Source organism: Dermochelys coriacea, chromosome 28 (assembly GCF_009764565.3).
Source record: "Dermochelys coriacea isolate rDerCor1 chromosome 28, rDerCor1.pri.v4, whole genome shotgun sequence".
Classification (NCBI taxonomy): domain Eukaryota; kingdom Metazoa; phylum Chordata; order Testudines; family Dermochelyidae; genus Dermochelys; species Dermochelys coriacea.
In genome coordinates, this window is record NC_050095.1 from 4,059,218 (window position 1) to 4,074,787 (window position 15,570).

The window sequence follows — 15,570 nt, forward strand, 5'->3', positions numbered from 1 at the left end:
GATTTCCTTTCTCTCAGGCGCACGGAGTGACCTGTGTCTGGATTCTCTCTGTTTCCCTTCAGGTGATGGGATGGTGATTGAGAATGAGGAGAATCCCCAGCAGGAAGATACTGAGCAAGTTGAACCACATGGGAAGTTATCAGGAAGATCCAAAGGGAATGTTCCTGGGAGTTGTGCACTCCCAGAAAAAGCAAAAGCCTGTGAGAGTCAGCAAAGGCCAGAGGAAAATTTCAGTAGCCACTCAGACCTTATTACGCCCGAGAGAATCAACTTGGAAGAGATATGCTACACGTGCCATGAGTGTGGGAAAAGCTTTAATGGGAACTCAGACCTTTTCACACATCAGAGAATCCACAGAGGAGAGAGACCTTACATGTGCTCTGAGTGCGGGAAAAGCTTCAATCAGAGCTCAGCCCTTATCACACATTGGAGAACCCATACTGGAGAGAAACCCTACACTTGCTCTGAGTGCGGGAAAAGCTTCAATAGAAGCTCTACCCTTATCACACATCGGAGAATCCACACGGGTGAGAAACCTTATGGATGCTCTGAGTGTGGGAAACACTTCATTGATGGTTCAACCCTCATCTCACATCAGCGAATCCACACAGGAGAGAGGCCCTACACATGCTCTGAGTGTGGGAAAAGCTTTAGTCGGCACTCACACCTTATCACACATTGTAGAATCCACACAGGAGAGAGGCCCTACACATGCTCTGAGTGTGGGAAAAGCTTTAGTCAGCACTCACACCTTATCACACATTGTAGAATCCACACAGGAGAGAGAGCCTACACTTGCTCTGAGTGCGGGAAAAGCTTCAATCTAAGCTCTGCCCTTATCACACATTGGAGAATCCACACAGGTGAGAAACCTTATGGATGCTCTGAGTGTGGCAAACGCTTCATTGATAGTTCAACCCTCATCTCTCATCAGCGAGTGCACACAGGAGAGACACCCTACATGTGCTCTGAGTGTGGGAAAAGCTTCAATCAGAGCTCTGCCCTTATCATACATAGGAGAATCCACACGGGTGAGAAACCTTATGGATGCTCTCAGTGTGGGAAACACTTCAATCGGAGCTCACACCTTGTCACACATAGGAGAATCCACACAGGTGAAAAACCTTATGGATGCTCTGAGTGTGGGAAACGCTTCACTGGTAGTTCAGCCCTTATCTCACATCAGCGAATCCACACAGGAGAGACACCCTACACGTGCTCTGAATGTGGGAAAAGCTTTAGTCGACACTCGCACCTTATCAGACATCATAGAATCCACACAGGAGAGAAACCCTACACGTGCTCTGAATGTGGGAAAAGCTTTAGTCGACACTCGCACCTTATCAGACATCATAGAATCCACACAGGAGAGAAACCCTACACATGCTCTGAGTGCGGGAAAAGCTTCAATCGGAGCTCACAGCTTATCACACATCAGAGAATCCACACAGGAGAGACGCCCTACGCATGCTCTGAGTGTGGGAAAAGCTTCAGTCAGAGCGCAAATCTTGTATCACATCGTAGAATCCACACAGGAGAGATGCCGTACACATGCTCTGAGTGTGGGAAACACTTCAATCAGAGCTCAAGTCTTACTAGACATCAGAAAATCCACATGAGAGAGAACTGTAATAAATGCTTGGACTAGGGCTGGCCAAAGATTTTTTTTTTTTAATCACATTTGCTAATTCCCACAGCGTGATCTTTGCACCATCTTCACCGTGGTCTCTTAGCTCCCCCAGAGGAGTTGCCTGCTTCTGCCTTTTGCAACTCACCCTTTGGGGTCAGTGCTCTGATACTTTCTATTACCTCCTTTCCTTTTGAGTCGTACGAGTATGTGTCATAGAATATTAGGGTTGTAAGAGACCTCAATAGGTCATCTAGTCCAATCCCCTGCTCAAAGCAGGACCAACACTAACTAAATAATTCCAGCGAAGGGCCTTAAAAACTTCTAAGGATGGAGATTCCACCATCTCCCTAGGTAACCCATTCCAGTGCTTCGCCATCCACCTAGGGAAATAGTGTTTCCTAATATCCAACCTAGACCCCCCCCCCCCCCACTGCAACTTGAGACAATTACTCCTAGTACTGTCATCTGCCACCACTGAGAACAGCCGAGCTCCATCCTTTTTGGAACCCCCCTTCAGGTAGTTGAAAGCTACTATCAAATCCCCCCTCACTCTTCTTTTCTGCAGACTAAGTAACCCCAGTTCCCTCAGCCTCTCCTGGTAAATCAAGTGCCCCAGCCCCCTAATCATTTTCATTGCCCTCTGTTGGACTCTCTCATATTTGTGCACATCCCTTCTGTAGGGGGGGGGGACCAAAACTGGACACAGTACTCCAGGTTTGGCCTCATCAGTGCTGAATAGAGGGGAATAATCACTTCCCTCAATCTGCTGGCAATTCTCCTACTAATACAGCCCAATATGCCGTTGCCCTTCTTGGCAATGAGGGCACACTGCTGACTCATATCCAGCTTCTCGTCCATTGTAATCCCCCGGTCCTTTTCTGCAGAACTGCTGCTTATCCAGTCAGTCCCCAGCCTGTAGCCGTGCATGGATTCTTCCTTCCTAAGTGCAGGGCTCTGCACTTGTCCTTATTGAATCTCATCAGATTTCTTTTGGCCCAATCCTCCAATTTGTCTAGGTCACTCTGGACTCTATCCCTACCCTCCAGCATATCTACCTCTCCCCCCAGCTTAGTGTCATCTGTGAACTTGCTGAGGGTGCAATTAATCCCATCATTCAGATCATTAATAAAAATGTTGAACAAAACCGGCTCCAAGACTGACCCCTGGAGCACTCCGCTTGATACCAGCTGCCAACTAGACATGGAGCCGTTGATCACTACCCATTGAGCCTGACAGTCTAGCCAGCTTTCTCTCCACCTTACAGTCCATTCATTCAATCCATACTTTTTTAACTTGCTGGCAAAAATAGTGTGGGAGACCATATCAAAAGCTTTGCTAAAGTCAAGATATATCACCTCCATCACTTTCCCCATGTCCACAGAGCCAGTTATCTCATCATGGAAGGCCCTCCAGCCCCGAATGTTCAGCTGCTCCAGGTGGGGGACAAAGGTTTGATTCCCAACAAGCTACACTGAGGCAAAAACTACCTATGCCTTACATCCACTAGGAGTGTGCGTGGCTTTGGCTGCTCAAGTTAGTGATCTTGGTGTATAAAGACCATTATAATTGTAGTGTAGATGCAGCCCAGGTGCAGTGGTTGGCATTAGCTTTCTCATTGACCTGACTGAAACTCCATCACTTTTGCTAATCTAAAGAAACCCTGGGCATCATGGTTATACTGTTCTCCCATTTCAAAGCAATTGTTAGTCATTGAGTTCCCCTTTCGGGAACAAATTGTTTCATTTCAAGTGGCTCTCATGTTGCTTCAGGTTGTGTGGAGAGCAGATATTTTTACTACCATTTTCCTCACTTAAAATATATTGAACTATAAGAAAGAGCAGGAACTTTGCAGGGATAGGGAAAAATGTCATTTCATGCTCTGTAGCAACAGAAGAAGATAGGGTAAATCAGAGGGATTCCTTTATTCCCCATCACCATCCCAATGCCCCGGTTGTTCAATTGGTTAGGTCAATATTTTCTCTAAAGGGCTGGGAACAGGATTCCCTAGTAAATGACTTGTAAGTAAGCAAAATACACATGCATTTGGCTCCCAAAGCAGTTGTGGCCCAGGCCCTGCAGGAGATCACTCCTGCAGATATCTCCTTCCAAATCAGATGCATGATGCCTATTATTTGGGAAATGCAATCCCCAGCTAGGTGGGGATGGGAAAAATGGAAGTGACATTTCTGTTCAGCTCACCCCTGGGAGATGCTGCAAATGTGTAGAAAATGAAATCCATGTTGAATGTGATATAGCTGCAGAAATAGACGTATTTTTATAGATACCTGACATTTGATGTCTTACAGGGATTCTAAACTGCACCTTAATTTAGTCCCTATTTTAAATCTGTGCCACCAGATTAAAGAAATAAAAGGGCGTGTTTGGGTTAGTTATACCTCACTGTCGCTACTGATATCTTGTGTGGTTGGTGAAGAATTCTACACCAGAGAAGTGTAAAATTACTCCAAGTAAGGTCAACAATTTGACAAGAACTCGGGTAGAAATTGCAGGTACGAGTGGTTGATTTTCACCCCAGAGATGGATTCTATGATGACCTGTGGCCCAGGTAAACTATTTTTAGAACGCTGCTCCCTAGTTAAGCGGCATTGGTCACATTCCTAAAGGATGACATGATTAAATTGGGCACAACTGTCTTTTATCATTTGGATCCAAAGTTTCATAAAGCACAGAGAGAAACAGCTGATTCCTTCAGAGCCGTTCCATGCCTATGGGTCCCAATCTGGCTGCCTTCTTGGACAAGAAGCACTTCCATGCTGGGCAAATGATGGTAGCCAATGGGGGAATGTATCAGATTCCAAGTTCAGACTGCAGGGTCCATGAATGCTGAGTCCAGAGTCTGTGGTTTGATCTCTTAGTTTTGCTATTAAGTCTTATGCATTTGTATCACTTCTCCACTTCCTGCTACTCTGAAAGATTAGAAAGTGTGAAAATAGAGCACAGGTTTTTCTCATGCTGCAACCTTCCTATGTAGTTTTAGACTCTTTCCACCCACACTTGCGGGAGAAGACCCAGGGAGACATGAACTCACAGAAATGGAAGGCTTCTAAGTTATTGTAGAATGTGACTTCACACAAAGCTCACTGGGTGGAAATGGGAATTAAGAGAAAATGGCCCTATAGGCTTATATTTTGTAATCTTTGAATAAATTGTTATCAGCGACATGGAAATTAAACGCGAAGTTAATTCGTGTAACATAAGAGGGTGATTCTGTGATAACTTTCAGTGTTACAGTATAATTCAGATTTTCTTGTAGTTCTCTCCCTGCCCCCTCCTACTATATCAGAAATGGTGTCTAATCCTAAAATTAAAACCTCACTCCAAAGGAATTAGAGTGGGGGAATATGTGAGAGAAATAGCATGTATGAGAAGAGAGACCCAGTGTAGACTGTAATTATAGATTTAAAATAAATCTTCTGTTAGAAGGAAAATTACTTGAGACAAGATGTGTAACCTTTTTTCCAGTTAGATGGTAACAGCCACAGAGTTCCCCAAGTCTCTTGTTTGCAAAGCAAAGATGTCACATCAGGCAGGAGATGTCAAAATATAAAATGGTGATGCATGTGTGATGGTAGCTTTTCTGGGTTTTTTTTTTTTTTTTTGGTTTGGTTTGCTTTTTTAATTTCTGCGGTGTACCCGCTGCATTGTACTCCTAAGGATAAGGTTGGATATGATAAATGGACATACACAAATCTTCAGTGGTCCCGGGACCCCACCTCCTCATGGGACCCTTCCTTCCCCCATCCCCCACAGTGCTGATGGGGGGGGGGGTGTTGGTCATTTTTTAATAAAAGAATAGTTTGGGTTTGAAAGCAAACAGAGCCCTGCAAAGCAACAGGCAACTTTCTTAAACCTCCATATTGCATCGTCTCCACCAATTACAATCACCTCCTAGCATTAGAAGTACTGCACTCCAGAGCATAGCAACAAATATTAGTGGCTTTCAGCTTCAAATTGCTGCCTCAAAGCATCCCTGATCCTTATGGCCCTCCTCTGCACCCCTCTAATAGCCCTTGTCTCAGGCTGTTCAAATTCAGCTGTGGATGTTCTCCAGAGACTTGATTTGAACCTGCAGTCTATTCCAACACAGCTACAAGCCTGAACCAAGAATTTTGCCATTACTGTATGTAATTGATTCCATTTAACCAATTCTAGCTCTCATCTATATCTTTTTCCTTTTATGAATAAACCTTTAGATTTTAAAGGAAACAGCGTGATTTGTGGGTAAGATCTGATTTGTATTTTGACCCAGGTCTGGGACTTGGTCCTTTGGGATCGGGAGAACCTTTTTTCCTTTACTGGGGTATTGGTTTTCATAACCATTTGTCCCCATAACAAGTGGCACTAGTGGTGATACTGGGAAACTGGAGTTTTTAAGGGACTTGCTTGTATGACTTATGGTTAGCCAATGGGGTAAAACCAAAGTCCTCTCTGTCTGCCTGGTTTGGTGTGCCTTCAAAGTGGAGAAACCCCAGCCTGGGGCTGTAACTGCCCTGCTTGAAGCAAATTTGTCCTGAATTGATACTCTCAGAAGTGTCCCACCAAAGGCAGCATTATTACAATGTATTAGTAAGAAAAAGGAGCATATTGCTCAACACTGCGGGATCCGTTCCTGCAGCCCGAAGAGGCAGAGTGTGCAGTACACCAACCATTGAAAGATGGCGCCAAATGCAGAGGGAAGCACAGGGATTGCTGGGATGTGAAGCAATGCATCACGGGGCATTGGGACAGGACCCAGGATGCCCCACAAGCCCCTCTGCCTTCCCATGACTCTTAGCGGCAGAAGAGGAAGAGATGCTCAGTGGGATAATTGCCCAGAGTGCACCGTTCCGAATACCGCGGAAAGTGCCACAAGTGTGAACACCCTATTGTGCAGGCAACTGACAGTGTGAACACACAACAGCAGTTTCCCTTCAGCACTCTCAGAGCGGCGTTGTAACTCCCGGCACTGTAACTCTGCCAGTGTCTATATAGCCTAAAAGAGACTGCCTGCCAGGATCCCAGGACTGATCCCTCTGGGGAATGAAGTACAACGTCGACAGGCTATGCAGCCTTCACTCCTCTCCCTGTACCTGAAAAGCCTGCTAGCCCAACGTGCTGGACTATCTATGTCATTACCTGGTTCCTAAACTGCAGCTACAGTTCCTACTCCAGGTGAATCCAAAAACTGAGAGGTGCAGAGATCCAACCCCTTATAATCTTGTTCCTTTTTCTATTTTTTGTCTGTTTCTTTTTATGAACTTGGAGACCTCCCAGCCTTTCTATTAGATTGGGGTGTAACAGTGTGGCTCAGTGGGTGTGAGCATGTGAACACCTCTGAAATCTACAAAGGGAAGATGCTAGGAAGAGTAGTTCCCCAAATCTTAATAGCTGTAAAACTCTACCCTATGAAATGGCTAAATGCATGCTCCTCAACTATGGGAATATTGCAAGTAGTTGAGCTGTCAGATATATATTTTTTCAGCGAGAACTGTTTGAACTTCTTTTACTAATGTCTCTATAAGGTCTGAATGTGTTTTGGGGTGAGAGGGGAAGGAGCAGTATTAGCTACACAAGAGTGAAAGCTAAGAAGAAAACTGTAATTAGCTTTGAGGTTGTAGGCTAAATGTAAGCAAAAATTTGGTTTCGCTATTGAAATATTCAGCTGGCTAAATCTGGGTTGCACTGCCTGGGTAAAAGTCTCTCATTCAGGTTTTGACATCACTAGATATGCACCTGCCTTCTTGGATTGCTCTTTTAGGATTTGTAAGGGTTGATTTTCTGCTGTATTAATCTGATGGTTTGGCTACATTGATGACTTGATTCCATTGCAATATCCTTGTTAACTCAGTGATTTACTGATTTGACCTGAACTTTATAGCTGAGTGGTGTTTATAGTCATTTAGACTTAGTGATGTGTGCTCTTGGATTTATTTTTTCGTGTTAATAAAACATGTAACTGGGATCTTGAGTCGTATCTTTCAAAAAGCAACGGGGCTGGAACTTTTATGTGTATATTTTGTTTTAATTCAATCTCCATTTTCTTCATTTAATTACTGTTCTAAGTTTAGGAATGTGCAGCAACAAAAACTGACACAAACCTTTTGCTGCCCCATTCTGTGCCCATTCAGCAGGAGTATAGAACAAATACCTCCTGGAGCAGGGATTGTAATACTCAACTGTAAATACAGATGTCTGTTCCCAAGGTTTGCTGTCTTTCTCAAATCATGGCATAAGGGTGACACCTACAGCTCCTTGTAATCACACCTGGCAGGAAGGAGATGCCTATGTGTATTCCCTTGGGAGGCAGGGGGATCTGGGAGACTCTGGACATGGGGATATTTACCCAGAGCTCAGGAGCACTCTACTCAGGGGTGATGCAGTAGAAAAGAGCTGGATGCTGCGTTCCCCACTTATTTCTCCATATTGCATTTCAGTCTCTCTCTCCTCTTTCCCTTTCTTCCCCTTCCCCCCCACCCTCTGGCAGGGAGACTTGTCACTTTCCTGCTCCCAGGGGAGCTCACTCTCCCATAGATGGGTTGGCCCCTATGAGAGCTAATAGGAGCGAGCGCCTGGGTGCGGGTCAGTCCCTGCAGCGGCTCTGGGACACACAGAGGCAGGAGGAGGAGCATAGATGGGGCCAGTTCCCACCTCAAAGTCCCTGGCCTGGTGAGTACAGCAGCTGCAGCCTGGGTTGGGCTTGAAGTGGGTTGGACTGAAAAACTTGTGGATCTAAAGGCGGAGAAGACCTGGGATTACTTCAAGTCAAAGCTGCAGAAGCTATCAGAAGCCTGCATCCCAAGAAAGGGGAAAAAATTCATAGGCAGGAGTTGTAGGCCAAGCTGGATGAGCAAGCATCTCAGAGAGGTGATTAAAAAAAAAAAGCAGAAAGCCTACAGGGAGTGGAAGATGGGAGGAATCAGCAAGGAAAGCTACCTCATTGAGGTCAGAACATGTAGGGATAAAAGTGAGAAAGGCCAAAAGCCATGTAGAGCTGGACCTTGCAAAGGGAATTAAGACCAATAGTAAAAGGTTCTATAGCCATATAAAGAAGAAGAAAACAAAGAAAGAAGTGGGACCACTTAACACTGAGGATGGAGTGGAGGTTAAGGATAATCTCGGCATGGCCCAATATCTAAACAAATACTTTGCCTCACTCTTTAATGAGGAGCTTAGGGATAAGGTAGGATGACAAATGGGAATGAGGATATGGAGGTAGATACTACCACATCTGAGGTAAAAGCCAAGAATATTAAAGGAATTGGCACCCGAAATTGCAAGCCCATTAGCAAGAATTTTTAATGAATCTGTAAACTCAGGAGTTGTACCGTACGACTGGAGAATTGCTAACATGGTTCCTATTTTTAAGAAAGGTAAAAAAAGTGATCCGGGTAACTACAGGCCTGTTAGTTTGACATCTGTAGTATGCAAGGTCTTGGAAAAAAATTTGAAGGAGAAAGTAGTTAAGGACATTGAGGTCAATGGTAATTGGGACAAAATATAACATGGCTTTACAAAAGGTAGATCGTGCCAAACCAACCTGATCTCCTTCTTTGAGAATTGTAGGGGAGTGCAGAAGACTTTGTTATGGCTTAGCTAGGGAACTTCTGCTTTCTAGCGCTGACAGGTTATTGTAGGACATAGAAACCCAGCTAGAACCGGCCATCGGCCGGTCACAACTGCTTCACATGGCCCTTTGCCAGTAGCAGAAATCCCCTTTTGAGAAGTACCTAATTCTATATTCATGAGCTGTTTTTGTGTAGTGCTTATTAACGCTGCCCCTCCGTTGGACTCCGTTCCAGGCAGAGCTGGGTGTGCTGGGTTCCCCGCCTCTGTGACTGCAACGCTTGGAGTCCATGTTGCGGGTGTGTCACTAACCTTCAGTAAAGCCAACAACTCACAGCTGTGTGTAAGCCTAGTTTTTTCAGAGTACTTCTGCTAGGCCTGTGGTGCTTCGAACACCTTGGCCCAGAACAAGAAGGTAACAGATTTTTTTAGACAAAGGGACCGCAGTGGATATAATTTACCTCGATTTCAGTAAGGCATTTGATACAGTTCCACATGGAGAATTATTAGCTAAATTGGAAAAGACGGAGATCAATATGAAAATTGAAATGTGGATAAGGAACTGGTTAAAGGGGAGACTACAGCGGGGCACACTGAAAGGTGAACTGTCAGGCTGGAGAGAGGTTACTAGTGGAGTTCCTCAAGAATTGATTTTGGGACCAATCTTATTTAATCTTTTTATTACTGACCTTGGCACAAAAAGGGGTAATGTGCTAATAAAGCTTGAGAATGACACAAAACTGGGAGGTATTGCCAATACAGAGAGGGACTGGGATATCATACAGGAAGATCTGGATGACTTAGTAAACTGCAGTAATAGTAATAGGATGAAATTTAATAGTGAAAAGTGCAAGGTCATGCATTTAGGGATTAATAACTAGAATTTCTGTAATAAACTGGGGATGCATCACTTGGAAGAAACAGAGGAAGAGAAGGACCTCGGAGTATTGGTTGATCACAGGATGACTATGAGCCGCCAACATGATATGGCCGTGAAAAAAGCTAATGCGGTCTTGGGATGCATCAGGCGAGGTATTTCCAGTAGAGATAAGGAGGTGTTAGTATTGTTGTACAGGGCACTGGTGAGACCTCACCTGGAATACTGTGTGCAGTTCTGGTCTCCCATGGTTAAAAAGGATGAATTCAAACTGGAACAGTTACAGAGAAGGGCTACTAGGATGATCTGAGGAATGGAAAACCTGTCTTATGAAAGGAGACTCAAGGAGCTTAGCTTGTTTAGCCTAACTAAAAGAAGGCTGAGGGGAGATATGATTGCTATCTATAAATGTATTAGAGGGATAAATACCATGGAGCGAGAAGAATTATTTAAACTCAGTACCAATGTGGACACAAGAACAAATGGATATAAAATGGCCATCAGGAAGTTTAGATTTGAAATGAGTTGAAGGTTTCTAACCATCAGAGGAATGAAGTTCTGGAACAGCCTTCCAAGGGAAGCAGTGGGGGCAAAAGACATATCTGGCTTCAAGACTAAGCTTGATAAGTTTATGGAGGATATGATGATATTGCCTAATTTTGGCAATTAATTGATCTTCGACTATTAGTGGTAGATATAACCAATGGCCAGTGATGGGATGTTAGATGGGGTGGGATCTGAGTTACTACAGATAATTCTTTCCTGGGTGTCTGGCTGGTGAGTCTTGCCCACATGCTCAGGGTTTAGCTAATTGCCATACTTGGGGTCAGGAAGGAATTTTCCTCCAGGGCAGATTGGCAGAGGCCCTGGAGGTTTTTCACCTTCTTCTGTAGCATGGGGCACAGATCACTTGCTGGAGGATTCTCTGCACCTTGAAGTCTTTAAACGATGATTTGAGGACTTCAATAGCTCAGACATAAGTTAGGGGTTTGTTACAGGAGTGGGTGGATGAGATTCTGTGGCCTGAATTGTGCAGAAGGTCAGACGAGATGATCATAATGGTCCCTTCTGACCTTAAAGTCTATGATTCTTTGAAGGAACCAAGAAGGGGCCAGAGCAGCAGGGAGCTAGTAGGAAGGAAGGAAGTACCGTAAGGTACAGGTGCTGCTACCTCCAGTGTGAGCTGGGAGCCTGGGTTCTGCTCCGGGCTGCTACGGCCCCAGAAGGGTTGGTCCAGGGACAGACTTTCACTGAAGCAATTTCTGTGCACATCCGAGGTGGGGACTGTCATAAAAATAAAGGGAAGGGTAAACACCTTTAAAATCCCTCCTGGCCAGAGGAAAAACCCTTTCACCTGTAAAGGGTTAAGAAGCTAGGATAACCTTGCTGGCACCTGACCACAATGACCAATGAGGAGACAAGATACTTTCAAAGCTGGAGGGAGGGAGAAACAAAGGGTCTGTGTCTGTCTGTGTGATGCTTTTGCCGGGGACAGAACAGGAATGGAGTCTTAGAACTTAGTAGGTAATCTAGCTAGATATGCGTTAGATTATGATTTCTTTAAATGGCTGAGAAAATTAAGTTGTGCTGAATAGAATGGATATTCCTGTCTTTGTGTCTTTCTTGTAACTTAAGGTTTTGCCTAGAGGGATTCTCTATGTTTTGAATCTAATTACCCTGTAAGGTATTTACCATCCTGATTTTATAGAGGTGATTCTTTTTACCTTTTGTTATATTAAAATTCTTCTTGTAAGAAATCGAATGCTTTTTTTTTTCATTGTTCTTAAGACCCAAGGGTTTGGGTCTGTGTTCACCTATGCAAATTGGTGAGGATTTTTATCAAGCCTTCGCCAGGCTGGGGGGTGCAAGGTTTTGGTGAGGATTTTGCGGGGAAAGACGTTTCCAAACAACACTTTCCCAGTAAACCCAGTCAAACATTTGGTGGTGGCAGTGGAAGTCCAAGGGCAAAGGGTAAAATAGTTTGTACCTTGGGGAAATTTTAACCTAAGCTGGTAAAAGTAAGCTTAGGAGGTTTTCATGCAGGTCCCCACATCTGTACCCTAGAGTTCAGAGTGGGGAAGGAACCTTGAAAGGGACTTTCTCCAAATGGACCAGTCCTGGGCTCTGCTGCCCCCAGCTAAGGGCTGCAGGCACCAGGGGCCAGAGAGACCCCAGGGGCAGCGTGGGTTGGCAGGAGAGAGACTTCACACAAAGGCCCCAGAAGCCGAGGGTCTCGCAGCCCCTGGGGATCTGCTTCTGGGTGGGGCCTGGACAGTGATGGAGCCATTGCCCTCACGTTGCCTCAGGTGTAGTGTGAGAAACTGCTATCTGTATGAATTTGCTACTTAGGGTGCAGTGAGTATGCTCAGTAACATCCGCTGAAGCCACTTCCCTTCACCTTGCCCTTACTTGGAATCAGATTCTGCAGACTGCTATTTACAGGAGTTAAAAGGGGACAAAGGGGACAAATCGGAGCAGGGGGTGGCCTGAGGAGGAGGCAGAAATTGACTGGTCGGGGGGTTAAGCAGCTGGAGGCAGGGTTAGGATAGGGGCTGAGGAGCAAAATCAGGGATGGGGGAAAAGGAGCTGGCATTCTACATACAAGCAATGGCACATGGAAAAGCACTAAGGGTGGATTGAGAGGCAAAATAACAGTTGCAAAAGGCAATCGCCATTGGTGGATTGAACGAAAACAAATTTCTGAGACCAGGCCAGAAATTTAGTCAGGCTGGAAGTCAGATGATCCAGCAGAATAAACTTCTGCTCTAAAAATAAGAAGAAAAATTTAGAATAAAAAATTCCAAATTAGAAAGCTCATTAAAAAACATATCCAGTGCAATACTAGAAACACAGCTGTCATTGCTAACACTAGCAAGTACTTACTTATGTAGATTTTCAATGAGTACTTGTTGGTAAAATATAAATTAAATAGCACAATGGCATGCATCTGCACAATAACAAAACTAAATGATGAAGTGATAAAAGTAATTCAGGGAATTCCAGCAGCAGATAAGACAAATTTGTGAACTGCTCTGAGACTTTATGTAGCCAGATACACTGATAAGGGACTCTTTGTTTCTGTAAAGTATTTCACTGAATTAAGTCTCTTACAGCACCTCAGTAGGTTACATCAGACGGAGAGGAGCTGCAGTGAGTTGGCATTGGGATACCTCTGCCTTTAAGAACCCAGCCCTGGGAAGCCTATGCTGAGAGGTGCTGTCTGTGGGAGGGGAAATAAAAAAGCCCTTCTGCCCCCCCCCCCATATTTTTGGGAACACTGGTGTCTCAGCCCACTGAGGTAACTGTTATTCTTCTGCCCTTGCCTGTGCAAGGGTTTTGCCCTCTGTCACCATCTGGCAGCGCTTTCCCCCGGGCTTAACTGTTAAGTATAGGCCACTTCCACCTTAATTGAATTAGTCTCATTAGCACTGACACACCCCACACTTGGCAAGGCAACTCCCATATTTTCATGTGATGTAATATATATACTGTTTTCTGTGTTTTTCACTCCATGCATCTGATGAAGTGGGTTTTAGCCCACAAAAGCTTATGCCCAAAATAAATGTGTTAGTCTCTAAGGTGCCACAAGGACTCCTCGTTATTTTTCCTGATACAGACTAACACGGCTACCACTCTGAAACCAGAGACTCTGCTGCTGATCATGAACTAGAAGCACATTACCTTTAAACACCTGGCATTTGAATGCATCTGAAAGATACAAGGAGCAGCGACCTGTGTTAAAGGAAGGTTGCCATTTATTAGAGCCCCAATTTATGTTGTGTGCACAAAGAGAGGTTTGAAAGTACAACAGGTAGTTTGGTAAATCTTGGTTATTTTATTTTTATAAGAGGTTCCTGTCCACCTCCAGTAGAGTTTTCAGTCCCAATGGCAACTTACTTACCAAATGTAACACAATCTAATCCATTCCTCCCAAGTGGATGTGGTTCTTGTTCTTCTACACATTGTAGCCCATGGAGACCAAGGACCTGCAAATGTGCCTACATATTATACCTTTTTTTAATTGATGAAAACATAAACTAGACACTTAGAGGACTGGAAAGATTTCAACTGAGGGACATGTTTGCTAGGTTTTTATGCGTTTGCACAGGAAAACATTGAGTGTTTCCATTCATTTCAAGCATCCCAATTAGGTGAAAATCCTGAACAAAACGGCAATGGATATTCAAATATTTTTGTTAAAAGAAGAGGGTTTTAAAGGGGCACTTGGATTTGAACCAAGGACAATTTGATCTGCCGTCAAACACTCTACCACTGAGCTATACCTCCATACCATTTGCATAGGGGAGTCAGTGGTCTTAAGGAACTTGAAGGAAAGGCCCTACCTCAACGAGCTCCTTTTCCATTCCCAGACCACAGTGGTTTTAAAAATGGGGTTTGATTAAACTGTATATATACCTGTAGACACAACAGCTTGCACACCCACCAACATAGCTTCTCCCACTGACATAGCTACCACCTCTCAGGGAGGTGGATTAACTACACAGATGGGACAGGTCTCTTCCATCCACTTAGAGCATCTTCATTATTTATGAATAAGTAGGAAATAACCTACTGAATGGACAGTAACCAATTTATCAAATATTGCTGTGTCTGCGTTCAATAATGGTAACTGGACAGTAAACAAGACTGTTTTGAATAACATGTACCTCAGCTAGGATGCAGTGTCACTGACCACAGATTGTGACTGGTCCTACTGGGGAATTTGTTTTAACAATTTGACACATTGCCAGTTCACTACTGTTTGGTTATACTCTAAGGAGAATCCCAATTAGCTGTTTATTACTAACAAGGTTTGTCAACTTTTCTTATCTTTGTTTTTTAAAGTTCTCTCATGAGCTATTATGGTTGTTGCTATATAACTCTGCTAAGCAGTACAAATAATTTCTTTAAGAAATTGTTTTATTTCTTGCCTTCATATTGTTTTCTGAAATTAGTTTATTAAATTTCACTTGTGTTCGTTAAAAAGTTTAGCCACGCCATGCACATTTTAAAAGGTGTACTGTTTCTTCAGTAGCCAAGCCCTTAATACCATGAATTATAGTTTCAAAGACAGTTTCTGCTGCACAGAGGTCAAAATAATGAATGTTTTGTTTTCCATATATATATATATATATATATATATATATATATATATATATGTATGTATTACTCTGCTCCAAATAGATACTCCAGATTCAGATAATCTTGAAACAAACCCCAAAATTCCATTTAAATTTTGGAGTCTTCTAGTTTAAGAGATACCATACTGTGGAATAGTCTTTTGCCCAGTCATTAGCCTTGTGCATGTTCCCGATAAGAGAGGTACAGTTGCCTTTACATAGTAATAACATTTTTTGCTTGGTAATTTACTTTGTTCTGTCTCTTATTACTTGCAGCCACTTAAATCCTACTTTTTGTATTTAATAAAATCATGTTTTATTTATTAATTAACCCAGAGCAAGTAATTAATTCCTGGGGGAGCAAACAATGTGCATATCTC

General features: G+C 43.6%; 1 protein-coding gene and 1 non-coding gene across 7 annotated transcripts in view; one reads left to right on the plus strand and one right to left on the minus strand.

Moving 5' to 3' along the window:
- LOC119849376 (zinc finger protein 420-like) overlaps positions 1 to 15,570 on the plus strand; it is a 3,142,523-nt gene that overhangs the window by 1,389,336 nt on the left and 1,737,617 nt on the right. The window lies entirely within an intron of this gene.
- TRNAC-GCA lies at positions 14,286 to 14,357 on the minus strand. Its single transcript has one exon. It is a non-coding gene; the product is annotated as a tRNA-Cys (tRNA).